Here is a 13,789-nt window from a genome sequence, read left to right on the forward strand (position 1 = left end):
CAGTGAATGTTTTGCAAGTAAATGGGCCACAGATTCAGAAAAATCAATGAATATTTGAGTAAGCAAATGAATTATTACAGTAGAAGCACTGTATGTGCTTTTGCTTGGAAGGAAAGGTAAAGCCATTGTGTTAATAAAACAGACCCAATGCTAATGACTGAGAGCACCCACAAAGTAGAAATCAATCTGAATGCAAGTTAGCTTGCTTTTGTTCATTCGGTAAACTTATTTCCCAATGGAATTTTTTAATTTTGACATTCATTTTAGAGAATCCTGCTCATAGCTCTCTACTTTCAAATTCAAGGCCAATTTCCTAATCTCTTCTCATTTAGTATTCACTTTTATATTTAAGGCTCGTGTTTCCCTGTTTCTTCACTTTCTTCATATTCTTACGCACTAACACCTGGCTCTCGCTGTCTGGAAGATCTCCTATTGATCCTCCTTTTCTTCTGTGTGCCTCTCAAACTCTCACTGCACTCAGCTGCTAGGATCTAACACTGTGATTTTGCCCAAAGCCTTCCCAATTAATTAGATATAAAACACCATAGTCCTTCCATGGAAATCATCTCTCCTCACTAGCCAAAGGCATTACCCGTGGTAAAATATGCTCATTTTGTATACAGCAGGAATTTCAACGGTTAGATTGTACTTTTCATTGATCTTCTGGTTATACTAGAAGTACTATTATAGGAAATCTGTAAATATCAAAACACACATGTGGGAAAATAAAAGCCATTATTTATACCAACACCCAGAGAAAAGGATCATTAACATTTTGTTGTATTTCTTTCCAATACTGTTCTTATTACCAACATGTTTTAGTTCTGCTTTAACTCTGTGCCTTAATATATTTGTATCCGGCTTTCCAGCCCCTAAAATTAAATTCTTACCCAGTCTGCTGGATTCATAAGAGCTTGGAGAAGCAATGACTCATTGATGCCCAGAAGTAGTCACATTTTGGGGACTATTTACAAATCTATATCCCCTAGATGCTCTTAAAGTGCAGCTCCTGGGTAATTCTCTTTATCTCATCATGTGGTAATTTCCTGTGAATTAAAACCACTCTTTTATTTCACAGAAGCTAAAAAATGTATTAGTATTAGGCGACAGAATAAGACATGACACTGTAACATAATACATCTGTCTTCTTGATTTCAAAATTTAACTACAGTTACATAAAATTATTTTGTGCTCAAATAAAGTAGTGAATGCCTTCTTAGGGTTGCCTCCCCTCTGTGTGGACCCATGGTAGCTGTGTGAAAAATGATGTATTCTTACTTTGCCTTTACCTTCGACCTCTGCTGTTTTCCCAGGCACATTAGCAGAGAACTGGACTGGAGTAGAACATCCAGGTGAACAATCTGTCGTAGGGGAGTCAGCATTGCAGACAGTGGCTTTACTTGCTACTCCACAGCACCAGCCCTTGTTTGTATTTTTATTTTAAAAAATATGTATTTATTTATTTGAAAGAATGACATTGAGAGAGCTAGCAAACCACTGGTTCACTCCCCATGTGTCTACCACAGCTGGGCTGAGCTAGGGTAAAGCCAAGTGTCAGGGGTGCTGTCTGGGTCTCCCATGGAGGTAACAGGAACGCAAATTCTTGGGTCATCTTCTGCCTTCCTAAAGCTCATTGGCAGGAAGCTGAATCAAAAACACAAGCGCCAAGACTCAAAGCAGCACAGCCCAAGCAACAAATTAACATCCTGCACCACAACATCCACCCTACTAATCACATTTTTGAAATTATATTTATTTTTATTGGAAAGGCAGATTTACAGAGGGGAGGGGAGACAGAAATGAAGATCTTCCGTCCGATGATTCACTGCCCAAGTGGCTGCAACAACCAGAGCTGAGCCAATGAAAAACCAGGAGCCTGGAGCTTCCTCCAGGTCTCCTGCACAGGTGCAGGGTCCCAAGGCTTTGGGCCATCCTCAACTGCTTTCCCAGGTCACAGTCAGGCAGCTGGATGGGAAACAGGGCTGCCAGCATTAGTAGCGGCATCCATATGGGCATCCATATGGGATCCCGGCATGTGCAAGGCAAGGACTTTAGCCTTGCTAGTCTACTAGGTTGGCCCCTAATCAAATTTTTTTAAATACTGAATTTTCTTTAAACAGAAATTAAAATACGATCCACAGGAGAATAAGTTTCACACTGTCCTATTCAATCTCTCTCTAAATTTCCCCCATGCAAAATACATGCTCAGTACCAAACACATAGGATAGCATCATTAGCTATTTGTAAATAAATGAATAAGTGAATAGTTAACAAACAATAAATACATGCAATCTCAAGGCACCAAAATCTATCCCCAAGCAAGTAGGACAACAGACCTGTAAGAATGTGAGGTTTTCAGTTTGGATAGCATGCAAAAACTCTCTTTTATGAAAATATTTCTTTGATGCCACCTATGACTCTGCTGCCTATGAGAACAGCATTCCTGCATCTCATTTCCTTCTCACACTAGTTCAAAGAGACACTGAGGCTACACAATTGAACCCAGATTCTTGAACTACTGGAAAATCAGTGCATATATTCTTGCAAGTGTAGTGTAGATTTCACAGATGAAGTTCAAGGCGCACCCTTGAGACTGACCAGCCCTAGGAGTGTTGAGGTTTCCCAGGTGATGGGGTTCGAGAGGACAATCAGAAGGTGTCTGGACAATCAAGACCCTGCACTATTTTAAACTGCAGACATTTTGCATTAAGGCAGATATCACGTGCTAGAGGTCTGTGTTTTATTGAAGTCTAAACTAATTCCTTGCTTTATGCTACTGAATGGTTCATTTGCTTTGGGAGCCTCCGGGGGTAAAGGGGAGGGGAGCAAATTAAAGCAAAACTGCAAAGACTTGTTAAAGCTACACAAGGTGTGTCTAGCTCTCTTATTGCTGTATGATATGTTGGAAGAAGAAAAAATTCTGTGGGAATTCCTGCCTGACTGACTCCATAACAACTCACAGCCAATTAAGTCAACCTTTGTAACATTCAGTGAAAACACAGATAAAACCAAACTTAATATGCAGTTGCATAAACTCACTGTTTCATTTTCTGGAATTTGTGTTTGCACCAGGGTGAGAAGTAGATTTAAAAAACTAAGAAAAAAAGGGTATATCAGAATAAATCATTGCATTTAACTGATTAATGAAGAACCAGACTTCATTGCTATGGACTTGCTGCTCAGTGATTACGAGCGTATCTCTGCAACATCAGTCACCTTAGAGTTCCAATGGGGAACTCGTATATGTGCCTCAAGAACGAATGAAATAGAAATGTTTAAGACTGTTGCATAGCCTACCATATACAAAAATACATCCTCTCTTAATCCCTGCCTATAAAACATTATTTACGTAATTGTAAATTGGGAAATCTCAGACATAAAACTGTGTGTCAACTAAATATACAGAGGTTTAGAGGACTGGTAGCTGTAGACAGCTTGCTTATTTTTGCTTTTCCTGGCACTGAATGATGAGAAATACAGGCAGTTCAGGCCTCTAATGTCAAAATAGTAGGCCCCAGTCATTTTTGGCATCATTAGCAACATGATGATGTCCCTAAAGAAAAAAACACATAAGTGTTTTCACGTCATTTGCAGTTGTGCCAAGAAGAAAACCAAAATGAACTTGCAAAGTCATGCACCAGCTCAATTTTGGGAGGAAAAAAAATCTTCCTTTGAAGGAAACAAAATCAATTCCCAGCTCAAATTAAATTTAGACTATTCTGTGATGCCCTAGTACACAGCTCCAATAGTAATCAGTACTTACAGACTTAAGGTGCAAGCAAATAATGCATCATTTAAAAGAAATTGAATGAGGATTACTGACAGAGAAAGTTTTGATGCTATTTTGTCATTAAAGTTAAATCATGGCATTATTGGCTCAGTCTTGAACATCTCCATCTTTATTCTCTCTCTCTCTCTTTTTTTTTTGCATCTTATTTTTTTCCTGAAGCACTAGGAACCCTTTGCGTGGCTGACCTTGTGTCTTAATTTTATAAAAACCTTGTCATGCAAATGCATTATAAGTGTAGCTTGTATATTTCCATCTCATGTAAAATTTAGCTTGCTTTCTATTGGCATGAAATACTTTCTTATGTACAAACCTTCTGTTTGGTTTGCTGACATTCTTCTTGGCTCTCACGGTGATTCATTATCTTGTGATATAGATTTCCAAGTATCATCTTTGTATTGATTTTTATATCTTTAATAACCACTCCACAGAAAATGGCTCCACTGGTGTCATTGATCGCATCAAAAATTCAAGGCTTACAGAAATACTAGAGGGCTAATTGGTCGCAGAACATTTCAGACTTAATCTTAATGCAGTCTTAATTTTCTGCATAAAATGTACCTGAAGGTTTCCTCTTGGAATCAACGAGGGGGAGTTTAGCGCTTCCTTGAAAAACACCTGGTGAGAGCATGCAACATCATTGCAGTAAAAGGCCTACAAACTTGATAATGTCACATAACAAACATTCGACTATCAAAGGCAATCTTTTCCTCAGGGCCTCCACACCTGGAATGCCGCTTACTTTTCCTTACTGTGACATCTGGCTCCACTAAGTCAGGTTTTCTCACAGGTTCGGCTCCAGAATTCTAAAGCATGGACTGCCATGAGGTTCCATAATTTGTCTGCTTAACAATGGGTGGGTTTCATCTGAAGAAATGTGGAGTGAACATCCTGTTTGTGTAGAATGCTTTAAACAACAAATTTAGCATGCTTGGTGTCAGGTCAACAAGTTCAGACACCCATTATATGACCAGACATATATCTCTCCAGAACTTCCTTCCCTACCTCCCCATTCCAAAAACATCTGGATGTACTTTAGTAATCAAAAGAGAGAAGTAAGTATCTTTGGCTACGCATCAGAATAAATTGACTATAAAGTTGACATTTTGACTTATTTCATCTTTTCAGAAAATTTTGATGACCCTGTGCCAATCGCTGTATCAAAGCTTAGGAGAGCATGCCATGTGGTGGAGCCTAGAGGAGCTTTGGGGCAGGACCTTGAGAGGAGACCAGAGGACATTAGATCATCAACAGGAGGCAGGGTACACAAGGGGGAGGGCTGGGGACTTGGGCACACTTGAGGCCGATTCTACCTCTGGCACTTGGAAGAGCACTTTTCTCCCGAAATAATTGCAACAGAGAGAAGTTCCTAATGGATAAGTATAAAGTATAACATGTATGACAATCCTGGTGTTGGGCATGGCCTGAATAGAGGCATTTTACAGCTTAGAAGACAGTAAAGAAGGAGTCACGTGTTTTGTTTTCTCCCTGTGGTAGCAGCAACAGTCATTGAAGAGCAGGGAGAAAGGAGAAGTCCAAAAAATAATTTGTGTACATCTTTCCGCCCTGACAGAGGTGGAACAAAGAACTAGGTATCTGTGCTGGTTCAAATACTGGAAAGACTTGAGAAGTTTAAAGACATTTGGAGCCAAAGATTTTACAAATACTGGAACTAGTAAGGGGCAAATCAAGTAGAAAATGCACAATGAGAAATTAAATAATCTGGTGAGTTTTTAATATGTAGCATTTAAATTTTTGAATCTTGAGGTTCAAATCATTGTTAATCTCCAGCCATTATTGCCACAAATTTAAATTTCTCTGATTTCAAAATAAGATCCAATAACATCATAAGTAACAAAAAAGACAACATATATAGATTTATGTAATTGACTTAGATATCAGTGCTTTGTTAGAATTTATTGGAGATGATCTTCAAAAGATAATAGAAGTGTGGTTTTCAGCTTACTTAAGAGATGCTCTGTAAAGAAATGGCAAGTGCTTGAATTACATGAGCTATTTTTTTCCTTTTGCTCTCCTTTTAATAGTGCCTAACACATCTCTTCAAATGCTCACATCCCATAGCAGAGAGCCTGGATTCACATCCTAACTCCACTCCTGATTCTCCCGGGTCCTGGCTTCAGTCTAGGTCAGCCCTGGCAGCTGCATCCGTTTAGGAAAATAAACCAAAGGATGTAAGATCCCTATGCTTTTCTCTGTGTAACTCTTGCAAGTAAAGAAATTTGTAAAATTTTAGAATAAAAGGAAGGAGGGAGTCAGGGTGGGAGAAGAAAGAAGGAAAGAGAAAGAAAGAAAAGGAAAGAAAGAATTAGAAGGAAGGAAGGAAAGAAAGGAAAGAAAAGAAAAGAAAGAAGAAAAGAAAAAAGAAGGGGGACGGAGGGAGAGAGAAGAGAGGAAAAGAAAAAAAAAGCCAGCTGCGAATAGCCAAGAGAGAGTGCCGGATGCTCTTCTGCAGGGGTTTTAAAACCAAAGAGCACAAATTTATTAAAATTTGATTGCATTTTCCTTACCTAAATAGGGCCCAACTTTCACTAGAAAAGCAAACATGGGCCTGGAGCGATAGCATAGTGGTTAAAGTCCTTGCCTTGATTGCGCTGGGATCCCATATGGTTGCCAGTTCTAATTCCATCTGACCCGCTTCCCTTCCAGCTCCCTGCTTGTGGCCTGGGAAAGTGGTTGAGGACGGCCCAAAACCTTGGGACCCTGCACCTGTGCAGGAGACCTGGAGGAGGTTCCTGACTCTTGGTTTCAGAATGGCTCAGCTCTGGTTGTTGCGGTCATTTGGGGAGTGAATCATCAGATGGAAAATCTTTTTCTCTGTCCTCCTCCTCTCTGTATATCTGCCTTTGTAATAAAAATAAATAAATCTTTAAAAAAAAGAAGGAAAAGGGATGAAGAAAGCAAAAGAAGAAAAAATTTAAAGACAAAAGGGGGCAGCAGATGTAGAATGACAAGTTCCTTGAGAAGGTATATTAAAATCAGGAGCTGTGGTGCTGCGTGACAGCTCTGCGGGCAGATACACAACCATGAAATCAAAACATGTACAAAGAAAACGGAAATGTCTGCTTTTCTTTTCTTTTTAAGATTTGTTTATTTTTATTTGGAAAGTCAGATATACAGAGAGGAGGAGAGACAGAGAGGAAGATCTTCCGTCCAATGGTTTTACTCCCCAAGTGGCCACAATGGCCGGTGCTACGCCAATCCAAAGCCAGGAGCAAGGAGCTTCCTCCAAGTCTCCCACGTGGGTGCAGGGTCCCAAGGCTTTGGGCCGTCCTCAACCACTTTCCCAGGCCACAAGCAGGGAGCTGGATGGGAAGTGGAGCTACTGGGATTAGAACCGGCGCCCATATGGGATCCTGGCACATTCAAGGCGAGGACTTTAGCTGCTAGGCCACGGCACCGGGGCCCCCCTTTTCCTTCTTTACTTCCTTCGTTATTTTCTCTTTTTAAGATTTCTTTCTTTTTTATTTGAAAGGCAGTGTTACAGAGAGAGAAGAAGAGAAGAGAGAGCCTGGGATCTCTCATTTGCTGACTCACACTCCAAATGGCAGTGATGGCTGGGGTGAGACCAGGCTGCAGGCAGGAGCCCGTACCTTCCTCTCGATCGCCCGTGCCCAAGGCAGGGGCACCTTCCGCTGCCTTCCCAGGAGCACTAGCAGGGAGCTGGGTCAGAAGTGGGGCAGAGGGTTAAGCTGCTGCCTGCAGTGCTTGAACTCACATCCAAAGCTCTTCTGTCTTCCTGCCTTCCTCTTTTCTGTATCATACTGTTAACTGAATTGAAGACAAATTCCCAGGGCTATAAATTTGACTATGGTTTATTTATCTTTCGGATATTTTAAGATAACAGCACAAGAAATACCCCAATATGCTGCTAAATTTATCTTCAGTCTTTGATTAGAAAGGCTTATCTCATGGAAGAAAAAAAAATGTGCTGAGGGTAACATACTGTTCCAGGTACTGAGAATTTTTTTCCCCTTAGCCTTTGCTGCCTACCACCTCTGCTCCACAGCAGAAACTATTCAAGATTTCTGTGGTCTGCAAAGTAGAAAAATAATTATTTTCATGCTTCATACTAAGTTAATATGAAACATGATACTAAGTTTTTATTCTCTCTTTTTTTTTAAAGATTTATTTATTTATTTGACAGCCAGGGCTAGAGATAGAGAGAAAGGGAGACAGATCTCCCATCCACTAGTTCACTCTCCGGATGGCCACCACAGCTGGACTTGCGCCAGGCAGAAGCCAGGAGCTTCATCCTGCCCTCCCATATGCGTGCTGTATCCAAGCACACACTGCCTTCAGCTGCTTGCCTAGGGCTCCAGCAAGGAGTTATTCACGAACCGGAGCAGCCAGAATATGAATCAGCAACCACACACAATGATGGCACTGCAGGTGCAGGTTACAGTTTAGGCCAAAATACTAGCCCCTAGCTTTTCATTTTTTACTTCTAAAAAAGTTGAAGATATTATGAAAATAAGGCTCTTTGCTCTTAATACGAAAGGAAAAAAGTTGGAGATGCAATACCAACCAGCTAATTGACTCTGAAGTTATTTCTTTATTTAAAAAATATTGTCACATATTCCTCACCATTTTCACAGAATTAACTTTTTTTTTAAAAGATTTATTATTATTGGAAAGCCGGATATACAGAGAGGAGGAGAGACAGAGAGGAAGATCTTCCATCCGATGTTTCACTCCCCAAGTGAGCCTCAACGGGCCGGTGCGCGCCAATCCGATGCCGGGAACCTGGAACCTCTTCCGGGTCTCCCACGCGGGTGCAGGGTCCCAGTGCATTGGGCCGTCCTCAACTGCCTTCCCAGGCCACAAGCAGGGAGCTGGATGGGAAGTGGAGCTGCCGGGATTAGAACCGGTGCCCATATGGGATCCCGGGGCGTTCTAGGCCACGCTGCCGGGCCCCAGAATTAACTTTTTAATTTGTAGTCCAATGATGCTGTTAAGAAAATGTGATTATTTAAAAATTACTAAAAGATGGGAAAGTATCACTAATAGTGTTACTTACATAATATGTGTGCTTTTAATTATTACTCATCATTTAAATTTTTTTAATTTAAAACTGCAACAGTGAGAATTGTCAACTACTCCTTGCTAAATTATTTTTAATATTGAATTTATATGCAAACTGGCTTCAAAGTGAAATACATCTTGAAGTTTCCAAAGTTTTTATTTTTGGAGGCTTTCTCTTGGTATGAGCCTGGCACCTGTCACCCTCTTTATGGAAATTCCACTTCTTTTCATGGTGGGAGTTGCCTTTGGAATCATCATTGATCTCATTCTTGAGAGCAAGCCAAACATGTCTTTCAGCTCTCTGCTATGGAAACATTTAACTTCAAATTATAAACTGAATCTGCAAGGGATTCAGAAGATACCCTTGCCGCGCTTTGAGCAGCTTCCACATCTCCACAGGCATTATCCTCAACCTTTACGAATGTCCAATAGGAACAGTATTGTCTCCATCGTTTTACAAACAAAAAATGAAAATCAGAGAATTTAAGTGATAGCTCCTCCATTTTAATATCAATGACCAGCTCTACCATTTGCTAAAGTTTTTGCTCTGCTCGAACAAAACGATATTCGAAAAAAAATTTAAAAGAATGATTTGATGTTTTTGGTTATTGTAAAAATATTTATCATAAAGATCTACCCTCTTGACAGACATGTAATTATACAATAACCTATTATCTATTTAGTAGCAATGTTGTAGTGCCCATCTCTGAAATTCATTCATCTTACATAATGGAAATTTCATAGCCCATTGCTCCTTACACAGCCCCTCCCCCCAATTCCTGGAAACCCCCTTGTACTCTCTACATCTATAGTTGATTAGACTCATCTAAGTGGAATCACACAGTGTTTGTCTTTCTGTAATTAGCTTATTTCACTTTAATGTAGGGTGTTCATAGTTTGACCATGCAGTGTATTACAGGATTTCTTTCCATTTTTAAAGTGAAATAATACTCCATTGCATATGTATAGCATTTTCTTTATCTATGTATATAGATATATTCAGGATAATGTGAATAAGACTGCGTGTAAATGGGAGGGTTACGATCTCGTGGAGATTCGAATTTTAATGCTTTTGGATAAATGCCTAATGGTGAGATTGTTGTCTTACATGGTAGTTCTAGTGCTGTTGAGGCTGTACCATACTGTCTAGATAGCAACTGACTCATTTTGTATTTGCATCCATTGAGAGGCAAGGATTCCAGTTTTACCATATTTTCACCAATTCTTGTCTTTTGCAATTTTGATAATGGCAAGACTAAGTGGTGTGAGGCGATGTCCCATTTTTGTTTGATCTTCATTTTCCTGACAATTAAAGCTATTGAACATCTTCAAATGCCAAAAGGTCATTGGAAAACCCTAGCTACCATTTCCACTGTGGATTGTTTCTTCTGCTATATAGAAACATGATCTTTGATAATATCCCCCATGTCTGTTCCTGCTTTGTTGTGTAAGCTTTTACATTAATAATTTTAAAAGCATGTATTATTTGGAGTTCCACATCCGTGATTGGGTTAATGTATCTAGAAAATTAGTTTTCATCATTACTCTTCACATTACATAACCAAAACAGCTATTTGTTTTACTTTATTTTCAAAAAAAATCAAAAATTATAAATTCTAGCTTACCCCTTCTCAACTTAAACTAAATTCAGTAATTGATGTTTTCTTAAAGTTGAAGCTGAAATTGTAATCTTTTATCTTAAAGAGATGATCATTTCCAGTGCTTACTCTGCCAGGTTATATTGCAATCTCTTAAAGATTTCTTTAAAATAACAGCTTTCCTGGACTCATATCAGTAAAAGATTCAGAATCCTAGACAGCTTCCCTTGCCAAGCTTCCATATGTAGTGTGTCCCCATTGTCACAATTTATGTCTCGGGCTATACAAGACACACCCTCTTTCCTCTGCTAACATGAAACAAAATAATCCAAGACAAGACTAAAAGCTTTTGTTCTTCTGACTCCAATCAAATTGCTTCTGGAGGGTGCTTCTAGGGACTGAGGATACTTTAGGCAACTCCACACTCTCAGTCTTTTCTTGGAAGTTACTGGAATTTTCCCTGATCCAGGACCATCTAGCTTAACTGCCTTAGTGAGGTGTGCATTTTGCATCAGTTCAAAAGGAAGCAGCAGCATTTCTGCAGATGTATGGCAGCACAGCATCAGGACTTAGATGATTGAGTAATTGCATCTGCAAAGGCAACATCAAACAGGGCAGAGGCCTTGTGATCTCCCAGGGTAGCATTCCCCACGCAAGGCCAAGAGCTGCCAGAGGGAATGTCAGCTGGATAGCCTCCCCACTCCTCCTCTTCCTCCCACCGTTTTCTTTATCATTTCACAGCATTTTGACCTTGTTACAAAAAGGCATAAAGAGAGCAAAAGAGACATCTTCTCTCACAGGTCCATTCTTCAAATGGCAGCAACGAAAGGCATGGCTAGCCTAAAGCCAGATGCCAGAAGTCTCTTCCAGGCATGCCACATGGGTACTGGGACCCAAACACTTATGCCATCTTCCTGTACTTTCTCACGTGTATTAGCAGCGAACTGTGTTAGAAGTGGAGCATCTGGGACTCAAACTGGCACCCACATGGCATGCCAGCATTGCAGGAGGCAGTTTAGCCTGATACTCTGTAACCCCGACCCTATGTGACATTTTAAAGGAGAGAAGATACCCAGATAATAAAAACAAATATGTATTTAAAGCAAACAGACACATTAGTTACTAAATAGTAAAAGATTTTGTGTTGTTTTAGCCTTTCATAATTAGGTTTCATCATGTTTTCCTACAGCATGTTTTTGTTTTAATCCTTGGTCAAAGATCTAGGAGAGTGTCTATTTTTAGATTAATTTTCAGACTAGTGAAGGCAGATTTTAAGAAAGTGCTGCCCAGATGTTACCATTTGTCCGTCATACCTCGCTACGTTTCTGGACTGCTCTGACTTCCACATTATGTTCACTGTCCATTTGTTGCATTCTGTACTCAAATCTACTCTATTGCCTGGGGTAGCTCACTAGTACAAGATCTTGTTTCGTCTTTTCAAAAACACTTTATTTCCCCTTAGGCATGTCATACAACCACTTTGTACTTTAATATCTATATATACTTCAGAGAGATGAAAAGATAAAATGTTGTAAATATGGTGATATTTTCTGATCACTCTGAAGTAACAATTCATCATTCAAATTCTCCCATATAAAGATACTTACATAAAACAATCCCAGAAAGCAGGGGTGTAGAGTTGAGGATGTGGACAAACCTGTTCAGAAATAAAGGAATGAATTGAAACTGAAAATTAGGCAGTAAACATGAATATTTCTTCTTTGGGAAGAGAGAATGAGAGACAGAGAGAGATCATTAATCTGCTGGTTACTCACCAAATAATTACAACATCCAGAGCTGGGCTAGACCAAAGCCAGGCGTTTGGAATTCCACATGGGTCTCCAACACGAGTGGCAGGGGGTCAAGCACTTGGGCCGTCATCCTCCGTTTTGCCAGGTGCATTGGTAGGGAGCTGGATTGAGAGTAGAGCAGCCAGGACTCAATTAGTGTTATGGGATACCTGTGTTGCCGGACGTGGCTTAACCTTCTGTGTCACAAGTTGGCCCCAAATGTGAATAATTCTAAGCAGAAACAATAACTGATATTCCTACAGAGAGAGAAACAGAGACTGAGGCACAGAGAGAGAGAGAGAGCAAGATAGCAAGAGAGAAGGCAACAAGGAGGGCAGGGAAAGAGTAGAGAGGGAAAAAGAGAAAATAATTGTCATCGGTTCTGGGTTGTCTTTCACAGTCCAGGGATGAAGTGCTCACACAGAGGCAAAAGTAAATGAATGAGAAATGGCAGATGCTAGTGATTACTTTTTTTCTATGTGGTCTACAAATGTGACATTTGCCATAAAGTTATCAGTAGAGTCTAATTTGTACTCAATTATTCTGTACCTTGGTCCTGTTCATATGACTACCTTGCTCCTGAGGATTCCTGAGTATATTACAAACTGTTTAAATATTTGACTTTTATGACTTTCTGGTCAGTCAATGGCTAAGAAAGCTATCCATATTCTGAAAAAAGATTTTCTGTTTATCTTGCATAAAATCATTTATTGGTGGGTAGGCAAAGGAAATGAAGAAAGAAAAAAATAAAGCACATCACACGAACTCTATAGAAAGCTAAACATGATCTTTGTCTCCAAGCACATTTGGACGGGGGGAAGCCAGGGGGAGGCAGGCCACGGTGGATTTGTCACTCCCTCCTTACTAGCTGCACTATTAGTCTCTCCGAAGCCCAGTGTTCTCCTTGGCAAAACGAATATATGCAGACCAAATCAAAGAAGTTAGACAAAGTGGTTGCTGCTTGGTTAGCTTTTGTTCAACGTGGTTTCACAAATATTTCTTTAGAATTTGATCTCATGTTTGTTTTTGATGCTAGCTCTCCAAACTTATAACTTCTTGGTTCCAAACTGTTCTAAAAGCTGGCTGGCATTGTGTCCTGAGTCCCATATTCATTTTAGCTTCGGGCCCACCTGCTCTGCCTGCAATCCAGCTCCCGACTAGTGAACCTGGGAAAGAAGCAGAAGATGGGCCAGATTAGAAGACCTGGATGGAATTTCAATGTCCTGGACTTGGTCTGGTCCAGCTCTGGCTGTTGTAGCCATGTTAGTAATGAACCAGCGGAAGGATATCTGTCTCTCCCTCTCTCTCTCTAATCCCCCCATTCAAAGGGATCTTTTTTCTGTCCTCTTTTTCTGCCTTGCTGAACTATAAAAATAACGGGAGTAGTTTGTTCTTGTTTGATTTGTCATAGATTGTCTTGTTGTGAGACAGTTATCAAATTAATGAGGTATATAGCTAGCAAATGAATCACAAACATAGAAATACTCCTGTGTGATAAGCACTGCTTATTTCATCAGGTAGGGTAGAGACTGAACCAGTGGACTGAGTATGTGAAGCCAGTTACATTCTTT

The 13,789-nt window shown here is 40.1% G+C and overlaps 1 protein-coding gene across 1 annotated transcript in view; it reads left to right on the forward strand.

The window, feature by feature from the left end:
* The window catches only part of ADGRL2 (adhesion G protein-coupled receptor L2), a 653,944-nt gene that overhangs the window by 149,181 nt on the left and 490,974 nt on the right, over positions 1–13,789 (forward strand). The gene's annotated exons all lie outside the window — the stretch shown is intronic.

The sequence above is a fragment of the Ochotona princeps genome, chromosome 2 (assembly GCF_030435755.1).
Source record: "Ochotona princeps isolate mOchPri1 chromosome 2, mOchPri1.hap1, whole genome shotgun sequence".
Taxonomy (NCBI): domain Eukaryota; kingdom Metazoa; phylum Chordata; class Mammalia; order Lagomorpha; family Ochotonidae; genus Ochotona; species Ochotona princeps.